The following is a 14,089-nucleotide window of genomic DNA, read 5'->3' as shown; positions in this document are numbered from 1 at the left end:
AGATGCATGATGCATTGAAAGAAGCACATGGCAGAATCGCTGGAGGACACTTTAGCGGGGACACAATAGCCCGAAAGGTGCTACAATCCCAACTATGGTGGCCCACCCTTTTCCGCGATGCAGCTTAATTTGTAAAGCACTGCGATGAGTGCCAAAGGACCAAAGTGCCTGTGCGGAAAGACAAGATGGAGTTGACCCCTGTCATAGCCCGACAACCCTTTGAAAAATGGGGCATCGATTTTATTGGACCTATCAGTCCTGAGGCACAATATTCCCAAGCTCGCTACATCATAGTGGCAATCGATTATCTAAGAAAGTGGGCAGAGACACGAGCCACAAGGAAGAATGATGCTAGAACCACTGCAAAGTTCTTGTGGGAGCAGGTCATTTCACGGTTTGGCTGTCCAATCGAACTTGTAAGCGACCAAGGCATGCACCTCATTAATGAGGTGATTTCCCACCTGCTCTCTACTTTCCTAATAATTCATCGGAAGTCCTCTCCCTACTACCCTCAGGCTAATGGCCAAGCCAAATCCACGAATAAAATCTTAGTCAATGTGCTTACAAAGGTAGTGTCTACTTCAAGAATTGACTAGGACAACAAGCTAATGGCGGCCTTGTGGGCCTATCACACAGCTTATAAAACGGCTGTAGGACAGATGCCTTTTAGGCTGACGTATGGAACTGAAGCCATTTTACCCTTAGAATTCTTCATCCCTAGCTTAAGGATAGCAGTCCAGGAGCGTTGGGAGGAAAGAGAGGCTTGGACCAATCGCTTAGTGGAGTTAGAGCGCCTAATGGAGACCCGACTCCTCGCCACTCACTCTCTGATTTGTGAGAAGGCTTGATGAAAGATGTGGTTTGACAAGTATGTCAAACAGCGAGACTTTGAACAAGGGGACCTTGTTCTGCTATACTCTGTAAAAGGACATAAACAGAAGATGAAGTTTCGGGGGCTAGGGCCTTTCAGAGTACGCATGATTGGTAGAACAAGGAATGTTGAGTTAGAGACACTTGAAGGCGAAGGAATAGGCTTTTTTAATGGTAGCCGCATAAAGAAGTACTATCCTCCTTCCCATCCATTACATGAGCCACCCATGCTAGAACCCCCAATGAACGTCTGCATGGCTACTATAACCGACCTTATAGATCATGACGAAGAAGCGGTGGCACCGGCGTATCTACGAATCACAGTCACAGCAGGAGCGACGTATTCTTTCGATGCCTTGATTGATGAAGGTGCCGACTACAACATCTTGATGCATGACCATTGGACACTCATTGGTCAACCGAAACTACAGCCCACTAATGCCAAACTCACCCCGTTTGGGGGTAATGCTTATTCACTCCTAGGGAAGTGCAAGGTAGTCGTTTCTATCGAGTCTGAAAGTTTAGCAGCTTTCTTCCATGTGTTGCCTGACACTAAAAGAGCTGGTAATATGTCACTATTAGGTTGTACTTTCAAGAAGCAAACGAACTGTAATGTGGATTACAACCTAAACCGCATTCATCTTGCTATAGGCAATGTGCATATAGTGACAACTTTCAGCAAGGGCTGTCCTGACTCCTCCACCGTTACGAAGCCACCGGTAGAAACCCCTACGACCACGCTTCAGCCCAAGTCTAAACAGAAGAAAACTAAGGCCTCATGCCAGGCTCTCGACCCTAGGCCCAAACCCACCAAGAGTGCTCACAAGGCCAAGGAGTCCAAGCTTATATGGGTGCCAAAATGGCAAAGACCACATTCGGGTAGACCACCCAAACGTGATTCTAAACGCCAAAATAGTCAGCCATCATGGCCTAAGAGGCAGTCTAGATGCTATCGACGTAGACACACAACCATTCCGCGATGGATCCCTAAAGATCTCTTGCGAGCACAAGGATACTACGAGGGCAACCCCTGGATTTGGGTGCCTAAAAATGGCAAGTTTAAAAGCTCATCTACAAGCAATCTCACCCCAGTGAGGGAGGCTTGCACACATGGTGCCTAGGGCATAGTCAGCAAACCTTTGCTCACTGTGGCTAGTAAGCCCCAGCTCATCTATCGACCAAAGCAAATGCCACAAGCCTTAGACTTACCTAATCCGGAGAACTTAAATACCCCCATGACTGCTCACTCAGAACCCAGCACAACTCCCATGTCTCCAGAGCTTCCTACAGCACCTCAAAGTGCTTCGAAGTGCAAAGCCACACCTGTGACACCAATGATGGAGTCACCACTATCCAGTCCATTTGCACCATTCCCACCAGTAGGTCTTAAACCTTCCTATGATGTTGGACAAAACTTTCACTACATTCGCTAGAAGTTATGAGAGGCTAGACCTAGGTCTTCGTGACAAAACACTTGCTTCGGATGTTCGTGCATTACCATGCACTTGGGAAGAATACGAACTTATGACCGGTCAATTCCCCAAAATTGCTGCTGAAGTGATAGCAAACGACGAAATCTCAAAGGAGCAAGCTGCCCTCAGAAGACTAATCACTTCATATTGTAAGCCTCCTTGTTCTGTTCCTGAGCACGAGTTGCAAGAGCTCACGCAGATGGCAAGCTCGCCTTCCACGTTCTTGCAGTAGTGGTTTGCTCTGAGAATCTAATGGGAGAAAAAAGGTTGTCGGATAATGACCAATGCTGAGCAACGCAGGGCAATTAAAACCATTGAATATGACCCTACTTATGTGGCACCTATCTCGTTTAGGGTTTTGGCCATCACCCGCAACCAGCATTTAGACGACCATGTGCTCGCTCACCCTTACATTGACCAATTCCTTATGGAATAGGAATTACATATTGCAAGCCGCCTTAATACTGGAGATCTCTTTCACGATGTCTTGACCTACATCTCCCAAGTCTCCATCCAACCATCTGCTCTTGATTGTCATGCCCAACTCGAATACAATCCAAGCTTCTATGATTGGTTATTGGCTAAGTAAGTCAATCCACGAAAAACAGCATTTGCCTCGTACTTCATGTGCTAATCCTAGGAAGGATTCCTTGAAAGATCCAAGACGGGGGGGAGCAATGTGAGCAAGAGTAGAGAAAAATGAGAGTCATGCTATCTAAGCTACTAAAGGCGCTCTACCTTGGCAAAGAAACCATCACACAGCTTAGCCTTTTGTTGCAAATGATCTAGCTCTTCCTTAGACAACAAAGAAGATATCACCAGGGCCGTAGGAGGAACAGAAAGAGTAGTAACTTTCTGGTTAAGTTCTTGAATAAACTTCTTTTGCGACTCTATAGTTTCTTGGGAATGCTGCAACTAGACCTCACATATACCAAGCTTATGAGCTCATTCTATCATTTCCTCAAGAGCGGCATTTTTCTCCTTGGTTAAGGATACATTCACTTCCTCTAAAGTGGCAACCTTAGCTTCTAACTCCTTAGTCATGACCTTTTGTGAATCCATCAAAGCTGTAGCTATAATCATTTGTGTATGGATATCACTCAACGCAATCTTTTCAGAAGTTAAATCCTCTAGAGCTTTGCTAAGCTAACTAGTCAAAGAATCCACCTTGTCTTGCAATGAGGTATACAATCCCGTATAGATTGTCTGAAGTCGAAGTCATGAAAGTCTCCAAAGCAGACTGAATACCAGAAACTAGATGTGAAAGCATAGATCCAGAAAGTATTGTGTGCAAGAAGGAGGAATCTGCGGATGTAATTGTCCTTCCCATCATTGCATCGCAAAGAGGTGGTATACGACAAGAATGAGGAAAGGGAGCTACTAGACACCTTAGGTGTTGGAATCTGTACCACACAGGAGTTGGAACAAGTAGAGGATCATAAGGACCCTGTGTACGATGCTTCTTTTGAATGATTCTGACAGGGGCTACATCTGTTAAATCTGAAAATTGACTTTCATAGGAGGAGAAGGAACATAAGGACACTGTTGCGGAAGTGAAACATGATCAGACACATGAATGTCACTTGGAGGAGGTGCCAATTGAATGATTTTCTATAGAAAAAACCCCATGGGAAATAGTATTGAGTTGACCTTTTGTAACACGCTAAAAATGTTGATCCATTTAAGCCAACAAAAAGGTTGTCCAATTCAGCTTAACCCCCTCCAAGATTCTGATAGATGCCATTAATAATTTGCGGGACAAACACTTTAAAGTAGACTTGCCCGACATAAAGCGGGGTCTTGGAAGAACTAGCATAATTGCTTCCATAAGGGAGAGAAAATATGTGCCACTAATACTCTTGAACTAGTGATAGCCTTATTCGCTACCAAAGGAGTAGAGGTTTTTTTCTGGATAATAAATGATTACCACTAGGCATAGAGGAAGCTACAAAAGGCAAGAACAAGGCCTCATTGATATTAACAGGGGATAAACAAAACCGATGGCCATAAACCAAGCCTGAAAGCTTCTTATAAGTCTCTAGAAAAGAGTAACAGAGCTTCACATCCAGTAGGAAGGGAGGAGATGGGGGAGGAGGTAGATGGAGGAGATGGAAGATGCATGTGGAGAAGAAGTTGTGGGAGCTTTCGCTCAACTGCCAAGACCCACGGACCGCTTATTGTTTCAAGCGTTCCAAGCCGAGCACTAATGGCTACCTCTCACATAGCCGATGCGCCATCCATATCTATGGGTGTAGTGAGCTCACCTACATGCCGATCGAGTTACCTCCTCTCCCGTGCACTCCAGTAGCTCCACGATCCAAGTGCAAGCTTCAAGCAAGCTCCATCCTCAAGCTCCACGCTCCAAGCTCCATTGCCGTGAGCAAGACAAGAGAAGAGAAGAGAAGAGAAGAAGAGAGGAGAAGATGGAGAGCTTCTCCTCCTCGGTCCCTCACCCTCACACTCTCACTCCCTCACACTCTCACACTCCCTCTCTCAAGCACAAGCTCAAGCAAGCAAGAATAAGAAGAAGAAAAGAAGAGGAGAGCCAATTTTTGCCACACACAAGAATGAGCTTCTCATTCACTTTTCAACTTTATATACAAAACCCTAAATCTATTTTGGGCGGTCATCCCCTTTTCTCCTTTTTTACATGGCCGACCGTAGCCTAGGCCCTTTTTCCCATTGTCCTTCTATCTCCCTAGCTTCCTTTTCACCGCCCGTCTACATTTACAAATTGCACAGGTGAGAACCCGGCACTCCTTGAATTAAATCATGATGCGCTTGCGCTCTTTTACAAAAGTTTTGACTTGCGCTTTTCCTTGTGCGCCTTTTTCCCTTATTTAGGACTCTTCTCCTTGTGCGTCTTTGTCTTCCTTTTCTGTTTGCCTTGGCCTTTGTCTTTGTCTTCTGCTTTAGCTTTTTCGGATTTTCCACCTTCGTTCGTTTGAGGGTTAACATTACCCCCCTCCTAGACAAGTGCCAGTCCGAAGACGTGGGTGACAAGGACGTGGGTGACAAGGACGTGGGTGACAATGCACCGAAGACGTGGGTGACAAGGACGCCTGTGGTTTCCGTGGAGGAGTGTTGGTGGTGGTGTGAAAGAAGGTCCAAGGGGCCTGTTGGTGGCCAAGGTGGTTGGTGGAAGGTTGTTGGAGTTGGCGGTAGGGCTATTCAATGTTGGGGATTGCATTGATGGCCAGCACAAGTGTTGGTTTGTTGGGAAATCTGCACATGACGATTCTTTACGGGCTTGTTGGATGGTAAGGGACAGAACCATCCGTGCTACCTCTGTTGAATCAAGCAAGAAAAAAGTAACGTAGGGGCAGGAGGTAGTTGTGAGGGGCTAGAAGAAGGGCTATCAGGAGCAATAGGCAAAGCCTTACCGATTGATGCACAAGGGATGAAGGGACTATTGATGGTGATTATTAGGATTCTGAGGGAGGGTAATACTTCTTTAGGTGATAGCCATTAATTAGAAATGGATCATCAGAAGCATCTACTATCTACACTTGGATAGAGCCATTAGGGTTGACAGAAAGCAAGTATATTATAAGGGCCCATCCAATGTTATTAAGGGTTGCCAAATCTTGAGTCATAAGCAAGGACTAATCACCTTTCTTAAACTTCTTCTGCTTGATGAAGCTATCATGATAGGCCTTTCGTTGACGAGCTTACATGGCTTCCATGCACAGTAGGGCTATCTTGCGAGTCTCAACTAGACATTCTAAGTGCAAGAGACGACGCAACAAACACTTGTCATATCCCAAGCACTCTTTGATAACCACGCGCAAAGAGGACAACTCCAATTCAACAGGGAAGACCACTTCTGTACCATACACCAACTAGAAAGGGAATGTCTTATAGCAGCCTTACAGGAGGTTCTATATGCCCAAAGGGCCTCTATAAGTCGATCATCCCCATCACAGTGATGTGCAACAATTGCCCTTGTCAGAATCGAGTAGAGAATGTGATTGGTAACTTTGACATGGACATTGGCTCTAGTGTAGTAGGGTGTGGACTTGCGATGGTGGATCTTGTACAGCTCTGTCAATTCTTCCATGAGCCTTTTAAGGAAGTGAGTAACTCTATCACTTACCAACTTTAGGGGACTACCAAAATGGGTTATGATGTTCTCGTACAAGAACAGAGCCACATTGTTGCCATCATCCTACTTGAGAGCTTTGGCGTCATACCACTTTGTCACATAGTTTGTACATACCAAAATGTATTTGTTTTGTTTCCTTCCCTGCGATTGGTAGATCAATGGGATCCACAAAGTCAATTTTCCACTTCTTGAATGGCTTTAGGGGAAGGATGGACTGCAATGGCATAGCGCTAGCTTTGGTAGGCTTTTCCATTTGTTGACAAGCATCACAACATTTACAGTAATCATAAGCATCCTTATGGAGGGTCGACCACCAATATCCTATGAGCAAGGCCTTTCTAGCTATCACTTCTCTTGCAAAGTGTCATCCACAGGGCTCATCGTGGCATGCTTTCAACACTATCCCAATCTCATCCTTACCTTTTTTGTATAGAGCACCACCTAACAAGGTGTAGGGGACTGACTCCAATAGAAGCTTCTTCTTCTCATGGCTGGAGATAGCAATTGGATATTGTTGCGTTGCCAAGAGGTTGGCTATATCTGCATACCATGGGGTAACAGTTTTGACTAGAAAGAGGAAAGCATCAGGAAGGTCTAGGTCATCTTGCTCTTCTTCATTGCTCTCAGGGGTTCACGACTAATGATTGGCAAAGACATGGGAGTTACTAGGTTTGGTAACCACTTCAAAGTTGAACTCCTGAAACAGAATGAGCTATCTCATCATTCTTCCCTTCGCATCTGCTTTGTTCATTAGGAAGGACATGGCCTCATGGTCCACATAGAATTTGAAATGTGTCGATAGTAGATAGTGTCAAAACTTCTCCGAGGTAAACACCATTGCCAAGCACTCAAGCTCCAATTCATGCATCTTGTCTTTACCTCACAGGCTTGGCATCAGGCTCTAGGTCGATATGATGCTAACATACCATGGGATCAATCCCCTTTAAATCTTTGTAGAACCATGCAAACACGTCCAAGTTATCCTTCAATAGATCCTGCAAGACCAACAACTCCTCTTCCGGGAGGCTGATTCCCACCTTCAAGTGACATTCGATATCATCAGCATCCACAAACGTTAATTTCTTTTCACCTTCCACTTATAGATGAAGGTCTCACGAATTGCTTCTAGGTAGAGATCCGACTCCTTCAAAAGGGGAGTGGTCTCCTCTTCTGATGCTCCACTGGAACCAACTTCCTCTTTCAGTGGGGACTTAGCTTGCTCCTTGGGAAGTTGAAAGGGTATCATTACAATTTTGGGTTTGGTTTGGGGATTAGTTACTTTTTGGCTTGAGGACTCATCTTTTGAGGATGCATCCAGAAACGTTACATAATAGGGACCTTTAAAGTTTTGCTTGGACTGCCAAATTGGTGGTTGTTGGCAAGGTGTATCATCATCATCCTCTCTTGAGAAGGGTAACTTTGGGCGACAAGAGTCACTACTGAAGGAAGGATTATTTTGCTTAATCCATTTTTTATAAAGGTTTTGCATATGAGGAGATCCATTTACCAGTCCAAAGGGTACCATCATCATTCTGACTAACACCATGGGATCTTTAGCTTCTGTAGCCTCTGGAACTTCTTCCTCATATGTGCCTTCTGCGAGTAGGATAGATTCTTCCAATTTGCTTTCACAGTCTTCTTATTCATTGTTATCTTCATCCTTTTAGACTATGGTTCCACCTCTGTAGGGATTCTATAAGGGAAGAACAGACTCTCTATTATGTCATTTTCTGCTACTTTTGCATCTATCCATGCTTCTGTCTCTGTCTCTGGCTCTGACCCTACGTCTGGCTCTGTCTCTGCTACGGCCATGTAACAGGGAGAATAGTATATCCATGCTTTTATCTCACTATTAGAGGTGATTTCAGAAGTCAATTCGAGTTCAGGTAGGAGGTATTCACCCATTGACAAAGCATTTGCTTCTTTTGGGAGTTGGCTTACAATACCCACTATTAAGGAATGTGGCTCTATTTTCTTGGGAAAGATTTGTTTGACGGCTTCTTTGTCTCTTGATGTGCCATCTGTTACCTCATTGAAAGAGTCTATTAAGACTTCAGTGGAAGTGGATCCATTACCTTTTTGTGATTCATACAACTTCAACACTACTTTGTTGGATCCTCTGCCTAGGGTTAGGGTTTCTTTGAACCAATTCTCTATACCCTTGCTTCAAAAAACCATGGTCTTTCTAGCAATAGAGGGTATGAGGTCCCATAGGAATTTGGTTTTACCAGCAGATAGGTAAGCCAATAATCTCTTCCTGTGACAAGGAGGGTTGTCTTCACATATGGAAGAATGCCCAAAGGCTTAATTATGCTTTGCTTTGCTAGTCTGATAAGCCACTGAGTAGGATGCATACCTTGCAAGCTTAGATCCTTCATTGTCACATCCATCATGATGTTCACTGAGAATGAACCTCCATCAATCAATGCATCTGCTATAAAGCATCCTTCAATCCACATGCCAAATCTTTGGGGTACCAAGATCCAAGAAGGCGTTAGACACGTCCACTTCTTTCACAGGCTCTAGGGATTTGTTGGACTTGGTTGTTGTTGAGGGAGCAATCCATCCTCATGCCTCTTCTTCTAATTAGTATGCTTTTGAATTTATTTCGACAACTAGGAGACAACATCAACAATTATCATAATGCTAGGTTTGGTTTGAAGGTGTCTAGATATTTTACCAAGTCATATTCTTTGATAGGATCCACGGGCTTCTCCAATCGGCTAGGGGATGGGGCAACGCCCACTTTGATCTTCCCTCTTTTCTCTAGATGTGACAACATCTGCACTTCTTTTACTATCGAATGTACTTCATCATCCTCCATCTCTTGGACCTTTGGTCCTATCTCTGTAATTGTCTTTGTAACTCTTGTGGCACTACAATGCTCTGTAATGCTCTATAGTACTACATCATTCTACTCTATACTATTTTGTTTCTCCTTGGGAAGATTGAAATTTACCATTTTGGTGGAGGGAATGTTCTCTTTTGGAACTGTGGGCTCTCTTTTTTTGGCACACGTTATTGCAATAACCTCCAATCTAGTGATTGGAGGCAAGTTCTCGGGCCTTCTATTGGGTATTAGTGGTAGCTTTCACAGTAGCCAGACTAGGGCAGTCTTTTGTAGTGTGGCCTTCTCCTTTGCATTGAATGCATAAGGGTTTGTAGTCCATAGATGATGCTAGGAGGCATATTCCACGGTAGATTCTATGAGACCACAGTGGATTCCATGAGGTTTTGCGGTGGATTCCATAAAGCTATATATTTATTTTCCACGGTGGATTCTGTGAGGTTTGTCAAGAAGAGGACATAGAGAGAGAAGAAGAAGAGGAGAGAGAGTATGCAAAAGAGAGAGAAACACTACAGGAAGAGAGAGAAAGAGAGTGATGAGGAGAGAGAAATACTAGAAAAGGAGAGAGAGAAAGAAGCCATGAAAGCTTGGAGAGAGAGGTGAAGATGAAAGGATACTTGTATTATAATCTGATGGTCCAAAAATCAAGTCCCTAACACCTTATATACCAGCCAGTGTAGCTAGTATTTTCCCATTACTAAATCCCCCCTCTCTTACATTCTATCCCCACTCGAAGGTTTTTGCCCTCAAAACAATTTGGGCACTTATGATAACTGGGCAGGAGCGGATCAGAGTACTACTCTGCTACTTTATTACATGGGTATACTAATGAATGAAGAGGTATTATTGTGTATGATGGGTCATTGGGGTAGGTACGATACATGGGCCTTATTGTGGAATTATAAAAAATGATTTTTGACCCAAATATCTTGAGTAATGTGAGCTACAGATAATGGACAACAAGCTATTTACTACAGGGCCCTGTTGTAGTAAATCTGCCATAACTTTTTGTAGGAGACTTCGATCGAGGCATGCTACACATCAAAATGGAGCTCTTGGTAAGTGCTTTCAATCCATGTAAGTTGGGTTTGGCTATTCAAAGTTTGGAGTAAAATTTGGTGTAAAACAGTGAGTTGTCTGCAATCTTCCCTGCACTAAAATATGGCCATAGATAACCAATCTTCAGCCAAAAGAGTCTACCAAAAATATGGATGCTGGTCTAAATGAGATCCCAAGCAATCCATTAACCTCCTAGATCAAAAGGTATTCCATCATAATGATTGTCCCAGAGAAGAGAATGCCCATTAACCACATCCTCCAATCCTCTCGGATCAAATGGATACAATGAAGTATCCCCATAATCAAGTCCATAATCACATCCATAATCTCCCGGATCATAGGAAAGCACAATGCCATCTTCATATTCATGTATGCCCAAATCATATATTATATCATCATTAGACATATGCCAGTCATCATAACCATGATCAAGGTACTCATTATCAAATGCGTTCAATGGTTGTTGTAAACCTTGATTAAGTGTAAACTAATGCTCAAGAATATCATCATGAGGTTTCTCCAAGAGTCTAAAACCTTCAACATAACCATCTACATCTATCAATGCCTCATGTGATTCATCAGCTACGATGTCATCAACTTATACATCTTTCTCTTCACTGTTCCCTTCTTATACATCTTCTTGGTCTTCTTGCTCATCTTCTTGTTGATCATGTTGCTCATTATCCCAATCTTGTTGTTCAGCTTGCTCATTACTCTCTTCTTCATCATCAACACTTTGAAAAGAACTCACCATTACATTTGGGTAATCATGAGGTATGAATTGATTGGGATATAGGATACCATGGTAGTTATGAACTTCCTGTTTGTGATCAAAGCTAGAAGAATACTAATAAGCATGACCATTATTGTCACATCCATAAGAACCGAGCTGCTCAATTAAGAAAGGTTCACATGTATAATCATGACTGTGTTGCTGAAAAGGTGGATGCTCATAAGCATAAGCATGTTGCCCATAGTACCCATTCTGCTACTAAAGTTCAATGGAGTGATACTCTGCATTATGACATGGTACATCACATCTATAAGCATTAACATGTTGTCCAGATGTACTTGCATACTGATCATGTTCATTTGCATGTTGTTGCCATTCATATTCATAAGATGCATACAAATCATAGTGTTTACCATTAGCATATACATTTTGGCCATAAGCATAAGCATTTGATTCAAGTCTTGGTCCTTTTTCTCTGTCTACCTTCATAAGAGCAATATACCGATCAATTAAAGCTCCAAGTTTGTCAATATTAGCCCATGTTTGAAGCCAACCATGTTCACTAGAGCTAGAGCTATTGATCTCAGTTGCCATTGTAATCAATTTGCTTTCAGAATCTTCTTGTTTGATGAGCATCAGCAAAGCTGCATAACTTCTCTATTTCTGTTCTTGTCTTCCACAAGGTGAATTGCGTCAATGAGCTATGTCAACTACTAAGATCAGCATTGATGCCTCTAGTAGCAGCTGGTTCATCTCTGTCAAGTACCAAGATTAGTCTTTAGCAATCAAAGATCTGGCTCAAAAATTGTTGCAACATGGTCAAAGCTCTGGGGTAGCACAATTAGTCAACAATTCACCTTCCTTGGAATCATTGAAGCCATTAGCATGTCCTTTCTCTAAAAATGTTTTTTTTTTTAATCAGAGATCTAAAATGCATGCAATAGTGTTTGAGCAGCCTGAGATCCTTGTCTCTGATGCAACCCAAATAGATATAGAAGTACAGCTATCTCCGGAGGGGGGTGCTGCAATTTAGATACCTAGCTCCAACATAAACTTTTCAAGCCTGGTTCTCCAAGCAAGCTGAACCCACAAAGGCCATAATAAGTATGCAACAAATGTGGTACTTCCCTTGGATAATTGCTAAACCACCAAACTCACTTTGACAGCTTAATAAAAAGGCACACAATGCATTGGTGTCCCAGAGATGCCCAACTCCAAGAAGATTGAGGACTTCCCCAACCCAAAATGCATAGCAAGTATCGTATGACTTGTTTATCGTTCCTTGGAAACCTCATGCTATGATTGTTTCATTTTATAAGGCCATTCACATCCAAAACAGTTGATGCCAACATTCCAGACACACTGGATCAGCTACCATATAGCCCATCAACTTTAAAGTAGCACTGCACAATATGTAGCACCACTCATACATGAGACTCCAAGCCAGGTGACAAGCTAAACCCATCCATATGACTGGCATTCTAAGATATATTTCAATGCCTTTTCAAAATCCAATCCAGAACAATCATTGAGCATTGCCAAAACAACAACATCACAATAAACAAAACACAAATATGTCTCTGCTCCTGTATTGACCGTTGTAAAGCTTCCATCAGCTTGCTACAGATTGTGCCTGAGCAACCTATTGTCTCCAGTGTAATAGAGCCAAGCTTGAGATCTCTAAACCTGAGCCAGTTGCACAACCAGGCTGGTAGCTATTCTTGCCTGCATTGCCTAGTTACCATGGGTTTGGGCTAGTGCCACAACCTCAGTATCCAGTCTTTCCAAGATCTCAATGATGGTTTTCTGGTTTTTCCACATATCTGCATGGTGTACTATTGTCACATCTGTCAGGAGAGAAACCAGCCTCAGTCCAAGTACATTGGGGCTGAGGGCTGAAAGAATTTAGAGGCTGCCAAGCAAATAAAGGAGCTTATTGCCTTTTACAGCTTTTGCAAGACCTTAGGTGTGTGTAGATCAACTGAATACCCGATTGTTGACAGAATATCTGAAGAGTTATTGGGAACAATGGAAGATTTCCTGAGGAATCGTTCGGAAGCCTCACGAGGTGGTAGAAGACCTAAGAGTCCAAAGCCCAGACCTCATGAAACATTAGATGATGAGGCACACTATGAAGTCAATGGCATGAAGGCTTTGCCAGCACCGCCTCTAATGAATGGCTGATCTCTTAGGTATTAGACAGTTCAAAGTCACATTCTCTGTAGCCTTCAGGCATGTCAATATCCTAGGCCTCATTAGACTGAGGATCTAGAGCAGAATTTGTGCATGTAACCCTTTCAGTGTGATGTGAGCCAGCAGCTACTATTAGCTTCTCAACTGAACCTCTAACCCTCGGCATTCCACTCCTCCGATTAGTATTTTTGCCTCTCTTCTTCATGACCTCTACAAGCTTTCTCCTACCACTTAAACTCTGAGATTCTAACACTTGTACATCTATTTAACTGTCATTTTTTAATGTAATGAGAAGAATGAAGATCTGCTGGCATAAAGCACCCCTGTTAATCATCGGCATCATCTTGGGAGTTTGGTTCAGGGAAGCTTCCATCTTTCACATGAGCCAACAGACAAATTTTTGTGGACTTGCTTGGCTTGGCAGGGACAGGATTGTCTTTTAAGGCTCCATTGCCCTCTGAAAAGTCACTCTAGCCTTCCTGCAATGTGTGACTGTTGGACAAGGGTTTGCATGAGGCCTTCTTCTTTAAAGACAAGTCTGAAAATGTGGCTGCAGGGTGATCACCAACACCCGCAGCATCTGATATTGTGGGATGCTCATTCTGGAAATGATCCATCTATAAAGGTCCAGAAAGCACATGAAGCAGACCTTCATTGTGTCGATTGGAGTTCACTTGATGACAATCTTCTACTAACAGGCTCAACTGATAACTCCATTAAAATGTTTGATTGCTAAAAGCTATCTGCAAGTGGCCAAGGGATTCCTGTGCAGAGGCCTGCAATAGGTGCGACATCCAAGATGGCCCTCC

General features: G+C 43.1%; 1 pseudogene; it reads right to left on the bottom strand.

The window, feature by feature from the left end:
- Nucleotides 1–12,124: 12,124 nt before the first annotated feature.
- Nucleotides 12,125–12,908, bottom strand: LOC148029648 (geranylgeranyl transferase type-1 subunit beta pseudogene; annotated as a pseudogene).
- Nucleotides 12,909–14,089: the final 1,181 nt, after the last annotated feature.

Source organism: Lygodium microphyllum, chromosome 10, assembly GCF_053477565.2.
Source record: "Lygodium microphyllum isolate KBCC chromosome 10, Lygodium_microphyllum_v1.1.10, whole genome shotgun sequence".
NCBI lineage: Eukaryota > Viridiplantae > Streptophyta > Polypodiopsida > Schizaeales > Lygodiaceae > Lygodium > Lygodium microphyllum.
The sequence above is the reverse complement of the archived record's forward strand: the minus strand, read 5'-3'. Positions and strand labels throughout refer to the sequence as shown.